Source organism: Parambassis ranga, chromosome 15 (genome assembly GCF_900634625.1).
Source record: "Parambassis ranga chromosome 15, fParRan2.1, whole genome shotgun sequence".
Lineage (NCBI taxonomy): Eukaryota > Metazoa > Chordata > Actinopteri > Ambassidae > Parambassis > Parambassis ranga.
The window spans coordinates 1,152,535-1,164,763 of record NC_041035.1 but is presented as its reverse complement, the minus strand read 5'-3'; positions in this window follow the sequence as shown (position 1 = coordinate 1,164,763).

Below are 12,229 nucleotides of genomic sequence, written 5' to 3'. Positions count from 1 at the left end.
AGAAAATGGTTTGCCTCCTTTTTCACACAAATACTACCAGTTGTATTATTATCTCCCTTAAGAAGGGTGTGTTTAGTCATGGTACAAATCACTGTTATTAATGAGACCATGTAGTCTGTGTTTTAACTGAGGGACCCTGTAAACATTTGATCTACACTTTAAAGTGAGGCTTGGTGTGTTGCAGCACACACAGTATAACAAGTAACATTTTGTCTTAACACTTGAAAAACATCATCACAAAAGTAAAGAAACTAGTTTAGAGTGGAGAATGTGTTGGTGTCTACAGCAGGAGAAGATCTACAAGTCTATCAAAGAGCTTCAAGAACTGTGAGAGGTTTTATCAGGGAGCTCAGAGAGTCCAACAGAACAAGGCAGAGACAGGAAGAGAAACATGTGGAAGGTTCTGGAAAGAAAACGAGAGAGAGATGTGTCTAAAGAGCCGAGAACAACTGCAGAGACGCTAGTGAAGGATTGAACCAAGTCTGGACCTGAAGGGTCAGAGAAGACCGTCACTAGAGTCCTGCACAGGAATGGACTGTCAGACCAAGAACACCTGCAGCAAAGACACAAAGTCAGACTGGAGACATCCTGGAGACTGATCACACATACTGGAAGAGTCATTTAGTCAGATGGAACCAAACCAGAGCTCCTTGGTCACAGAGATGTGGTCTTCATTCGGGGAGAGGAATAACCCAAGCACAGTTCTTACAGTCAAACATGGTGGCGGCAGAATGATATTCTTCACTTGTGACTCAAAGCATACTTCTCTTCTAGTGAAGAACTCTGACTTAAACCTGCGTGCTGACTGACTGAACACTGCACAAGTCTAGGCGGCTCTGAAATAGGAAGGATCATCACTTTGTTTCTGTAAGTAATGTACATTTCCTGAATAAAAGTGTTCTTCATCTGCTTCTCTACATGCTGATATACTTTTGGATCCTACTGCTTCGTTTAGGCTGCAAATATGTAGAAAAGATAAAAAACAAACTGATCTTGGAGGTTTATGGGGGTTTAATCATTATGGGCCACCCTCAAGTGGGAACTAGAGGGAACTAGTTTTTGGCATTTCCGAGCTCCAGAGGTTGTGACTTTAAGTGATTAGCTTTAATACAGCCTCTCTGCATACACAGCTGTATTTATAGCTGCGCTGCAGCCTGTGCTATATAATAAATACAATTATTATGGAATTTAGTTGGAAGAGGTGAAAATGTAGAAGAAGCAGCAGGAGGAGGAGGAGGAGGAAGAGGAGGAGGAGGAGCAGACTATGGGTCAGCATTGTTTCCTGTCCTCTGGGATGTCTGGTAGCTCTGGTTGACTGGATCACTCATCTCTCCTCCTGCTCTCTTTCATCTCTCCCTTGCTCTCCTCCTCCTCCTCCTCCACTCCATCACTACAGGCTGTTTGGTTTCTCCCCACGTCAACCTCTGCAGAGGGACTGTACAACCACTGTGACATCCAAGCACCCTATGACAGACAGGTAACAACTCACACACACTGAGCACGCTCAGATCATTCTTAAGTTAGCCTACACACTTTATGTCAGAAGTCTCCAACTGATTTAGTGCCACTGTGAGGAAGGATATATATATATATATATATATATATATATAAAAAATTAGATTTATTTTTTTAATTTTAAAATTAGATTTAGATTTAGTATATATATATATATATAAAATCTATATAAATCTAATTTTACATTAGTGTTAGACTAGAGTTTTCTAATCTTTATGACTATAGTCCCTGTTCTAAAGCTAGACTAAAAAATAGGTAATTAGATACATTATATTTTTTTATTTTCCTCTGCTGCTTTAGAAATGTGACATAACAGTTATTAAAACTGAGTTAAAACAACTTAATAAAAATGAATTCATCACATTCATAATTACTTCCTATTGATGTTTCTTTAACCTGTAACTGACCTGCTGTGCAGTGATAATACATCAATGAAGCTTTTTAAAAGTGTGATTAAATGAGTTTAGTGCACTCGGCTCAGTGTCTTATCATCTGTTGTTATGCATCAGCTACAAAGATGAGAGGAAACCAAACATCAGATTTGAATCTGATTCAGATTTGATCATGGACTTCCTGTTATGACAAACTTTCACATGATTTATTATTTAACATAAACTTCCTCTTCATCTATTCCCACTTAATATCTTTCCATATGACCTCTTGCTGCCTTTCCAAACAGATTATCCTCCATACAGGCTGCACTTGATCATGAGCAGAAAGGTTTTGCATGCGTAACGCGCTCTGACTGGGCCTCATTCATGTGTGAGCGGTCTTCCCTGTTTTCCCAGACTCGTACATGTGTCTGTGCTTCAGTACAAACACACGGAGGATTAATTAAAAATCCTGCTGCTCTGTGACTGACATGGATTCAATGAGAGTGACGCACAGCCGGCAGGAAGCAATGCAAAGGTTAGGTTTTACATTTACATGTGAGGTACTGAGCTGATGGTCTTATCACACTGATCTCCCCCCAGTGTTCTGTATGCTTCAATACGTTTAGCATGTAAAACTAGTGAATCAGAACATGAGGCTGATAACATGGCATCATGTGTGATCTTCAACAAACAGGTTCAGGAGTTTGTCTGAAACAGGAGGGTTTAGGGGCAGAAACATTGATGTTACAATTTATAACATCAGGGTACAAACCCTCTTGTCCCAATCATATGTATCTTTTTATAAGCTAAGCTTTTTGCCTTGTTCAAACATTGGATTTTCAAGTTTTTATAGCAAAGGGGTGAAGGATGAGACCAGGCCTGATCAGGTCCTCCACCACATATAAACCATGTTTCCCCACCAAACAGTTAGAACTGATGAAGCTGGAGGAGCCAAACGTCCTTAGGAAAACTCTGCAAGTCCAGACGTGTCCAGCGTGTACTACGACGCTGCGGCGATGGTCAGAGCATCACTGAGCCTCCAAACCAAGCTTGGTGACATCACAGAAGCTTTGCCCATAGTTTTACACAAAGAAAATCAGACGTGGATAGGCATGCTGGCCTTAATCTTCTTCCGTAACTTAGATTCAGCATATTTTAGACCTTCTAGTCACAATGAGGGTATCAATTAATAATAAACCCTGCCTTATCATTTGGTGCTCATCTTTTCCCGTAGCACAAGCAGATGGTTAAAAGGAAGTTTTCAGTATAACAACTAAAAGAACTAAATACATGATAAAGTCTCCAGTTGTGAAGAAAACACTGAACTAGAACTGCATCACAGTACAGTTAATTTAACATCATCACTGTGATGGGCCCTTTGGACTTTTGGATGTCAAAGGTCATCTCTCCATCATTTTATCCCGTTAGACCTTTGTGTGGCATTCTGCTGTAACTGGCAGATCAATTATGAAATTACACCAAGTTCCCATGAATTTTAATACTTGTGTCACACAGAGATATAAAAAGGCTTCAACGCTCCTGTGTGGGTGGATACACTACAAACAAGGCAACCATCCTAGGAGTTGGTATAAAGTTCAGAAGTTTAAATGTAAAAAGAGTTAGTGATAGTCCCCAGTCTATTGCAGGGCTGCACCCCTGGCTATGCCTGACCTGCCACCGAACATGAAATGTTCCGCAAGCATAAATGTAACCATGTGTCATGTCATATTGATTTCTGAGTGTTTAGGTACAAAAATAAAGCAGTATTACACCTAATGACACTTAAACTGAAATATTTTCAAACCCCAGGAGGTTTTAACCCTGACTGGAATCCCTGGGCCTCCAGCAGCGGCAGAACCTCTTGTCTGAGCGGGTTTCCCATTAGGTCAGTGGTCGCCCTCAGAGGCCAATTCTCTTTAGCTCCCCTTTCACACCAAATACCGCGGGCTGGACGAAGGGAAAGTTGCTAGGCGCCGAGTTGCAATTAGACGCCCCATTATATAAAGGCATATTCAGATAACAGGGGCACCAATGAGGTCAGTACGTGCCTTTTGTTTGGGGATTAATGAGATTTTTAATAAAACAAAAAAATGCCTCCTTCCTTATTGTAATGACCTAATGAGTGTGCCGGTGGCGCAGGGCCATGTTGGTGGGAAAGTCCTGTGGTTGGACCAGTCTCTCCGCACCCCCCTTCATCCCTCCATCCCTCCATCCCTCCATCCTTTCCCTGCACCTGCATCCCCTCAGTGCTGCCCCGTGCTTTCCGAACCCCCCTTCCAGTGTTTGTATTCAAAGCCAGGGACCAAACGAATGTTTAATTACCATAAAATGCTATCGGCATTTAGCCCTCTGACACGATGAATGGCAACATAGAGCTCATTGAGGTTATCAACAAGGGGACCAGTGGTCAATTGGGTCATTGATTTGGATTGTTTGACAGACTCAGAGCCAAGGCCGCAGGAGCAAGCAAAGTTCAAAAATCCCCCTCAGTTGAATTGAGAAGTTTGTCACAGAATCTGTTGGAAGGGGCTGTCAGGAGCGATTAGGGGGCATGAAAGGGCTCAGCGATCAAACGGGGCCTGTCCCAACGCTGCGCATTTAATTAGAATTTGCATGTCTTTGTTCCTGACCCTTCAGCAGGCATGATCTGATTACAAGGGTGAACAGTTACCACCAGGGGAAAGAGGAACTCGCAATGTGCAGTCGTGCTTATTTGTCTAACAAATCTCATCAGTTTTTAAAAATAAAAACAACTTGTCAGTCTGCTGCCGGGCATCTGCAAGACAAATCGAAGGCCCAGCTGAACAGGCAGCGGGCTCTGGGGTTCAGCTGCGATGCAGAGGACCACCTCTTCCTCTGTTTACTTTCTGTCTCATACTGAATTGTGGGAGTTTGAGGCATGGAGAGGGGGACTGAGGTGCTCGCTGGGTCATTAATTGGGAGGCGCAGCGCCCTTTAACCCCAATGATGCAGGGTGACAGGGCAAATGAGAAGAGGTGATTGGCCAGCAGCTTTATCGGTTGAATGTGCCACCAGTGGTGTTCCAGAGTGGAAAGGGCATCATGGAAGAAAACACAGCGCTCCACTTTATTCTCACTCTTTCTTTTACTCCTCTCCCAAAATGATGCACATGTGATGTGATGTTATGTAATACTTCTTTTCTACGTCTTTTACAACATGAAACTTCAAAGTATATATATGTGTGTGTGTGTGTGTGTGTATTTTTAAGATGATTTTATCTGAAAGAAAACCGCTGTATTTTAAATAATTGAAACTTTTTCAAATCCTTTTTTATAAAATAATTAAAATTTTAAAAATAATATTTTGCTAATATAATAATATAATATCAGGCTAAAGCAACTAGGAAAATCACAAGAACCACAAGATTTTAACGATTAATGTTACAATTGTTTTTTTAAATTTAGATTTTTTGTTACATATTATATGTTCAACTAACATTTGTTTTTTCTTTTAATTATTAATACACACACACACACACACACAGACACACACTGATAATATGTTATCGGTACCTAATTTCTATTGTTTTGTGAAATGTGGAACTATATATATAAATATATACAATTTCCATACATATTGTTCATGCTTCATATATTTTTCATGTACTTTATTTAAGCCTAACACTATGCTCATATGTGAATGTATTTTCTAGAACAATGTGAGATGCAGCTAAATGTGATTTGATGTGATCTGAATTTTTCATGTGATGGAGGTCATTAGTGTGTTATGTTTGCATGTCGTCTCCGATCCCGTCTTTGTTTAAGTGTCTCCAGTGTGTCTGGGATGGAAGCACCCCGCTCTGGTCCCACATGTCTCTGTAACAGCACCCACCTCCGTGGTCCCACTCGTCCTTATCGGAATTCATCCCGTCTCATCCTTTGCCTTGAACGCTGCCTTCAGTAGGCCTCTCTCTTTATTCCTCTCATCGTTTGTGTGGCGTCTCATATGCATCCGGTTTAACACTCTTTCTTAGCATTGGTGCAGTTGACCACTGCCTCACAGCACAGGTTCAAAGCTTGTGCCTACAGGTTCTTCTCAGGTACTCATTTTTTGGGTTCTCTGTGTCTCCTTTCAGGACTTGTGTAAAAACCTGTTGTTTTGGGTCATATTTATGCAGGAATATAATTTTTTTTAGTGAAGTACACTGCGCTTGTGTATTTGGTCTGCTCTGGATCACTGGTCCTCTTGTACTGTTATTATGTGTTTCTCTTAGTTTTGATAATGAAGGCGTCCTTTCATTTCATAAATGATGCATGTGTCTGCGTCATTCTCTCATAACTTGCCACCTGGGAACATGCTGCTGTGTTCTAAAAGACAGCTCCACTGTTTATCTTGCACTTTTGATTACGCTTACGCTTTATTAATTACTCACGAGACAGCAAGTTCTGGGACTCCTTTTACGGCAGGTCATTTTCCAAATGACAGGGGCTGACGCTGGAATGACGAAAGTTGAAATGATATGATTTTGGTCGCCGAGCTTGGTGCATCGAGGCAGAAAACGGGCTCCTTGTGCAAGGCTGCTTGTTTCTGTACTCCCTGAACCCTGAAATAATGACCCTTCCTTGTTCATTAGTGTCTACCCGGTCAATCATAACACATCAGAAATGAGTTTAGCATTCAGGCGCAGGACAATTGACCTTGTGTGTGCCCTTCCTCACCAGCGAGCTGTCACAGGGCTTCACCCAAATTGAGGCAATTAGCTGCGATGTGTCTCGCCCATTAAGCTGAGTGTCTCCACTGTGTCCTAATGACAGCAGCAGGACATGGCCTAATCAGGCCCGGCGTTTCCCCAGAGTTCACATCCACTCCTGCCCTGCACACTCCAGGGTGAGTGAAGGGACGGGGTCACCAGCCAAAAACCCATTTTGCAATCAGGAAAATGTTCCAAAGAACAGGACGCTACAGAAAGGTCACAGTCACAGTCCTCAGTGGTTAGTACGCTAGTTTTCTTTGTGTAACATAAGCACAGGTTATTGGTAATACTGTAGATGATACAGACCCAACAGGACAACAAGGCGAGTTAGGCTTGGGTTCAGACCTGTATTTGGTAGCATGTCACCGCCTGGTGATGACACTGATTCAAAGCAGTCCTTAAGTTCTCATGGCCCACACAAGGTTCCAGTGTGTCTTGACTTTATAAACTATGGACTACTATGCAAGATGTCTCCAGATTCTCTAGAGTGGACCTGAGCAAACGATGGCCCATAGGGCGGACCTGGATCCTGTATTCTTCCAATATGGCCCAGACCGGGTGCAACGAAAATCTGAATGATGAATGAAACACACAAAATGAACAGGCAGCAACGTTGGGCTGTTTGGTGCAGCATTACCTTGACACTCTCCCAACACTGCTGTGCCACGCCATTTACACGTTGGAGACATGAGGCTGTGATATCTATCTATAAAGTAGTTTACAAGTTAGGGAATGGTTTATTAAAAAAAACAATGTGGTCTTTGCACAGCGTTTTTTGTACAAGGCTGTAAACATGTTTATAACTGTTGCTATTGGAGTCTCCCTACTGTGGGGGGACATGCTACATTCAGTAGCTCAAGAGTATGGATTCTGAGTGAGGTAGCCAAATAAAGTGGGTTTATTTTGTATTGTTTTTTTTATTTAAAATAAGGTAAATCTTCTTCAATGCCTGTGAGCTCATCAATCATAGATAAACTTTCAAACGGTGGCTGGCTATAAATTCATTGACTGTTTAATGGTTACTTCAGAGCAGGGGTCTAAATTGGCAAAGCTCCAGACACAAACCCACTTCTGTAACAGCAAAGGACCCACAACCATGAGATTTCAGTCCAGTTGACCTCCCTGTGTCCTCTGCCTGTTGCAGCATCCCATAATAGACTTCACTTGTCCTGAACTCACATGGTCTGTCGGTGGGTTATGTAAGCTCTCTGGACTGAGTTTATGTGTCAATAACAAAGGCTCTCTTTAGTTTATCATCAGAATGTAAATGAAAAAGTGGAGGTACTTACTGTGCCCCCCTTTGCCAAGAGAATTCTTTTTTCTCCAATTGAGAAGCGCTTGAAGAAAATTCACAATGTGAATTCCTGGTAATTGGCCGAAGAGCATTTGTCCTACATGAATAAAACATACGCAATAAAAACTAAACAATAAACAGGAAAAGCTGCACTACAGTTAAAGCTGTCATTTAAAATAGCTTTTTCAATCAGTTTTAATATTTGCTACCAAACAAAAAAAGGAGAAAAATTTGTAAATGACCATTATAAGGAGTATTCCAAATATTTCACATACATATAATTCTCTTTAACAGAAGCAGTATTTTTAGTGGCAAACCACGGCAAGGTTTTGTGTATACTGTTCCCCTTAGCTGCTAACATTTGTATAACAGGTTTAGAAATATATACAATATTAACTGGCTAATTACAGACAATGTCATCAATGGCTGCTAACTTTGGGTTCAACACAGCCAGTGCTAATAAGGTTAGCATTAACTGCTAATTATGTTCAAAACCATAATGTACAATGTTCACATGAGCAGCACTTTACTAACATTATCATCATTATTAATTACATAGATCTTAACAGCACCCGTCCTTCTTTTGTACACTATATATATATATATATATATATATATATATATATATATATATATATATATATATATATATCTTGAGAAATGAGTAGGGAAAATGAGAGAAGAGAAAAAAATGACTTAGAAAATATGAAAAACAAAAGGGTTACTGAACTTGTTGATGCACAAGCGGTCGTGCCTAACGTTTTATGTGTGTGTGTCTTTCTGTGAATGAAATAAAAGCTTGTCTTGTTTAGCGGGACGCTAACATAGAAAAAGGCTAATAGGGCTGACCTGTCGCTCACCCCGCGGCAGCAAAAACAGAATGAGAAAGAAAAACAGAGGGAAGAGGAGCCGGTATTCTTCTTGTGCACGAACGTGAAGGCTGAATGAGGGAACAAACCAGCGCCGGGTGGCAGATTAGTGCAGGTTGTGCCCCTCTGAAGAATGGAGGGAGAGAGGAGGAGGAGGGAGGAGAGATGAAGGGATGGAAGGCTCCTGTCAGGGGAGCCGCTGATGAGAACAGAGCAGCAGAGGGGGCAGGAGACAGAGACAGCTTGTTTGCACGTGTATCAGTGTTTTTGTAGTTATTTTTGTGATATTACTAAATATTAAAAAATACATAACATGACACACACATCAGCACAATGACATGATACCAGCGTGGAAGCGCTACAACCTGCAGTTCCACGAGTGGCCACCTGAGGCTGGCTGGTCAGTCTCTCCATAGGCCTTGAAACAGCAGGAATAAACCGGATGTCTCTGAGAACAACAGGTGGTTTAAATCCAGCTCCACAGCTTCCTGTGTATTTGTTGTTCTTATTTTAACACTTGGAGGTCCCAAGCCCTCCTGTGTCAGTTGGCGTGGGGGCCAAAACAGGAAGTACCGCAGTATAATAATCACCTATATGTTGTTGTAGAAACAAGCTGCAGCACTTAATGATGCTCACTGCTGTCGTGCCAACCGCTCTACTGCTTTCATCAGCTGGAAAGAGAGAGGGGCTACTGACAGAGCAAGGACAGCCGTGAGTGTGTGTGTGTGTGTGTGTGCGTGTGTGTGTTGTCAGGTTAGGTTTGTTTCTGTGTGTGGTCAGTAGACAGAGCTGATCACAGAGCTGCTGCCTCCTGTCTCAGTGATTTACACACTTGGATCCCTAAACACACACACACACACACACACATACACACACACTAAGCCCGGAAAAAGGCAGCACTACTTAAGGTGTTGATGTTTAACAAGACCAACTCACAGATCCCAGATCAGGCTACAGCTGTAAACCAGAGTGAAGTTTAGTTAGATGAGCCACGATGTATGTATGTATCATCATGAACTGTTCCTTTGCAGATTCTTCGTCCTATAGTTCGGTTTAAAAGATTGAATCAGATTATAAATATCCGATAAATCCTTTTTTCTTCGTGAACATGCACACACACACACACCAGTGGTGAATGGTAACCAGGCCGGCTTACTGGTGCGGAACAGAGGACCAGTAAGGAGGTCTGAGATGTTAACTGACAGGCCCAGTGTCTGATGAAGGTGGGGTGCGGAGGGGCCTAAGAGGGGTGTGGTGGAGGGGTGGAGGTGTTCTTATTAGGCAGCGCTGCATGTGCTATGACCTCTAACACACTTCATGAGTTCACTTAATGAAGCGCTGTGCCTCAGCACCTTGCTGTTCCCTTCAAAATGAGACCAGCAACCTAAAAATTTGTAGAGTGGGATTTTTTTTAAAAGAACTTTCTACTCTAAAGTGGCCACAGCTGTCCAGAGTTTGGTTTGTTTACAAAAGGTCAAAGTAAAGTTAGATTTTCTCTTAATAAAGCTGGATCCATACTCCGCGAGACAAAGACATTTTCCCCCCCTGCAGACGTTACGCCCACAAAATGACGTCATGTTTTGTCTCTGACCGCCCGCTGATCCGCACTCCTGTGCACAGGGTCCGGGCCGAACTTTGTCTTTCAAGGCTGTGCGGCAACCATGCTGTGATTGGTCGGAATTTATTGTGGGCGTGATGAAAGTGGAGAAGCGCAAGAGCCTCTCCAGGTATATAGGTAGGTGTATAAACAGCACTGATTCAACAGATTTAGATAAGACCATACCGGTTTTGCATGATGAGCAATAAAAGAAAGAAAGAAAGGCAAGTCAGGGTGATTTGTCACCAATAACTCCAGACAGCCATTCACACATACCAGATGGTGACTGTTACCATTCTATATACTCCTACATACCCGGGCATAATAGGCTCGTTAACAATGTCTGTATATCTTTGCTATTGTTACTTTTAATGTCGCATCTTCACAGCTCATCACCGGACAGTTTGAAGTATCGCAGGCACATTGGAACACAGTAGATGTGCAAATGTGGTCATAAAGGCACAAACACTGAATCTTTGCTATTGTTACTTTTAATGTCGCATTTTCACAACTCATCGCTGGACATCTCACGCTGTTGCAGGCACCCTCTCTGTGTAATGCCCTCTTGCCATGGCACAAGTCCTTGTGGTGTGTTAAAAAACTCAGTAAAGTCTTTCCTTACAGTTTAGTGGGCGGGCCGTATGAGGAGTTCTGCACACACGCGTCTCGCGGAGTATGGTACCTCAGTGCGGAAAAGACCTTTTTTGTATCTCTTACCACCCGTGGAGCGCGTTCTCCGCTCTTTGTCTCGTGGAGTATGGAACAGCCTTAAGTCAGAAGAACAACTTTGTTCCGAACCTGCAGGTAAAAGGTTTTTCCAACTTCAGGTTCTTTGTCCTTGATTTGTCCTTGGGTTTTTGGTTAGTTTTAGTAAATGTCCCATTAATATTTTTTCCTCGGTTTTAATGTGGTGGTTACTAATAAGACATCATCAAGGTGTTTGTACTGTAATAGAAGTGTAAACTTGGTTGTAAAGTTCCATCCATCGATATCTTAACCCACTTTGTAATGTACTACAGGGTCATACAGGGTCTACTGCAGGGCTGCATGAACCTTACCAGCACCGGCTTACTCTGTATCTCTCAGCCGTCTTAGCATCACTTTATGCCGGCTTAGCATAAAAGTTGTGTATTAAAAAAGACTTAGCAGCATGCTGCTCTATAGAACCATGGACACCAAACCCCCGACTGCCCTGCAGTTGCCAAAATTAGATGAAGCTGTCCATACCAGGACAGCAGTCCACCACCAGGCTGGAGGATTTGCTGCATGATGTGAACACATTATTTATGATAAACACAAAAGGTGGAGAAGGAGTTTATCTAATGTAAGTTATAACAAACAAGGAACAGTAACACATCAACCAGTGATTGCTGAGCAGGTATCTATGGTTATATTAGCAGTGAAGGTATTGATCTGATCAGTGTGAAGAGTTAAACTAAAATACAGGGTGTCATGACATGAATGGAATGTTTCATCCAAGCCAGCCTGCTTCAGGGAAGGGGTCAGGAATGTGTATTATCACCGATAATAAACAAATCTGCTACGAGTTGCACAATAACTGAATCATACCACACATCCACGACAGTGGTTTGAGTTGAAATATTTCAACAATAACCATGATAGTAACAATAAACCTGATTTATAGAGCTTGGAAGTAGATTTTGCAAAACAGTTTAGAAAATGGCAGCGAAATGAAGAAGATAAAATCAGACAGAGACTAAAGTTGTATATGAAATTACTGTCAGTAAAAACACTACATATACTGTATCTGCATAAATATTTTTGAAGTTGATGTCACAATATGTTCCATTAATTACCTTAATTAATTAATTACCCGACCTTCAAGTGTAAACCTGACGATGTGTC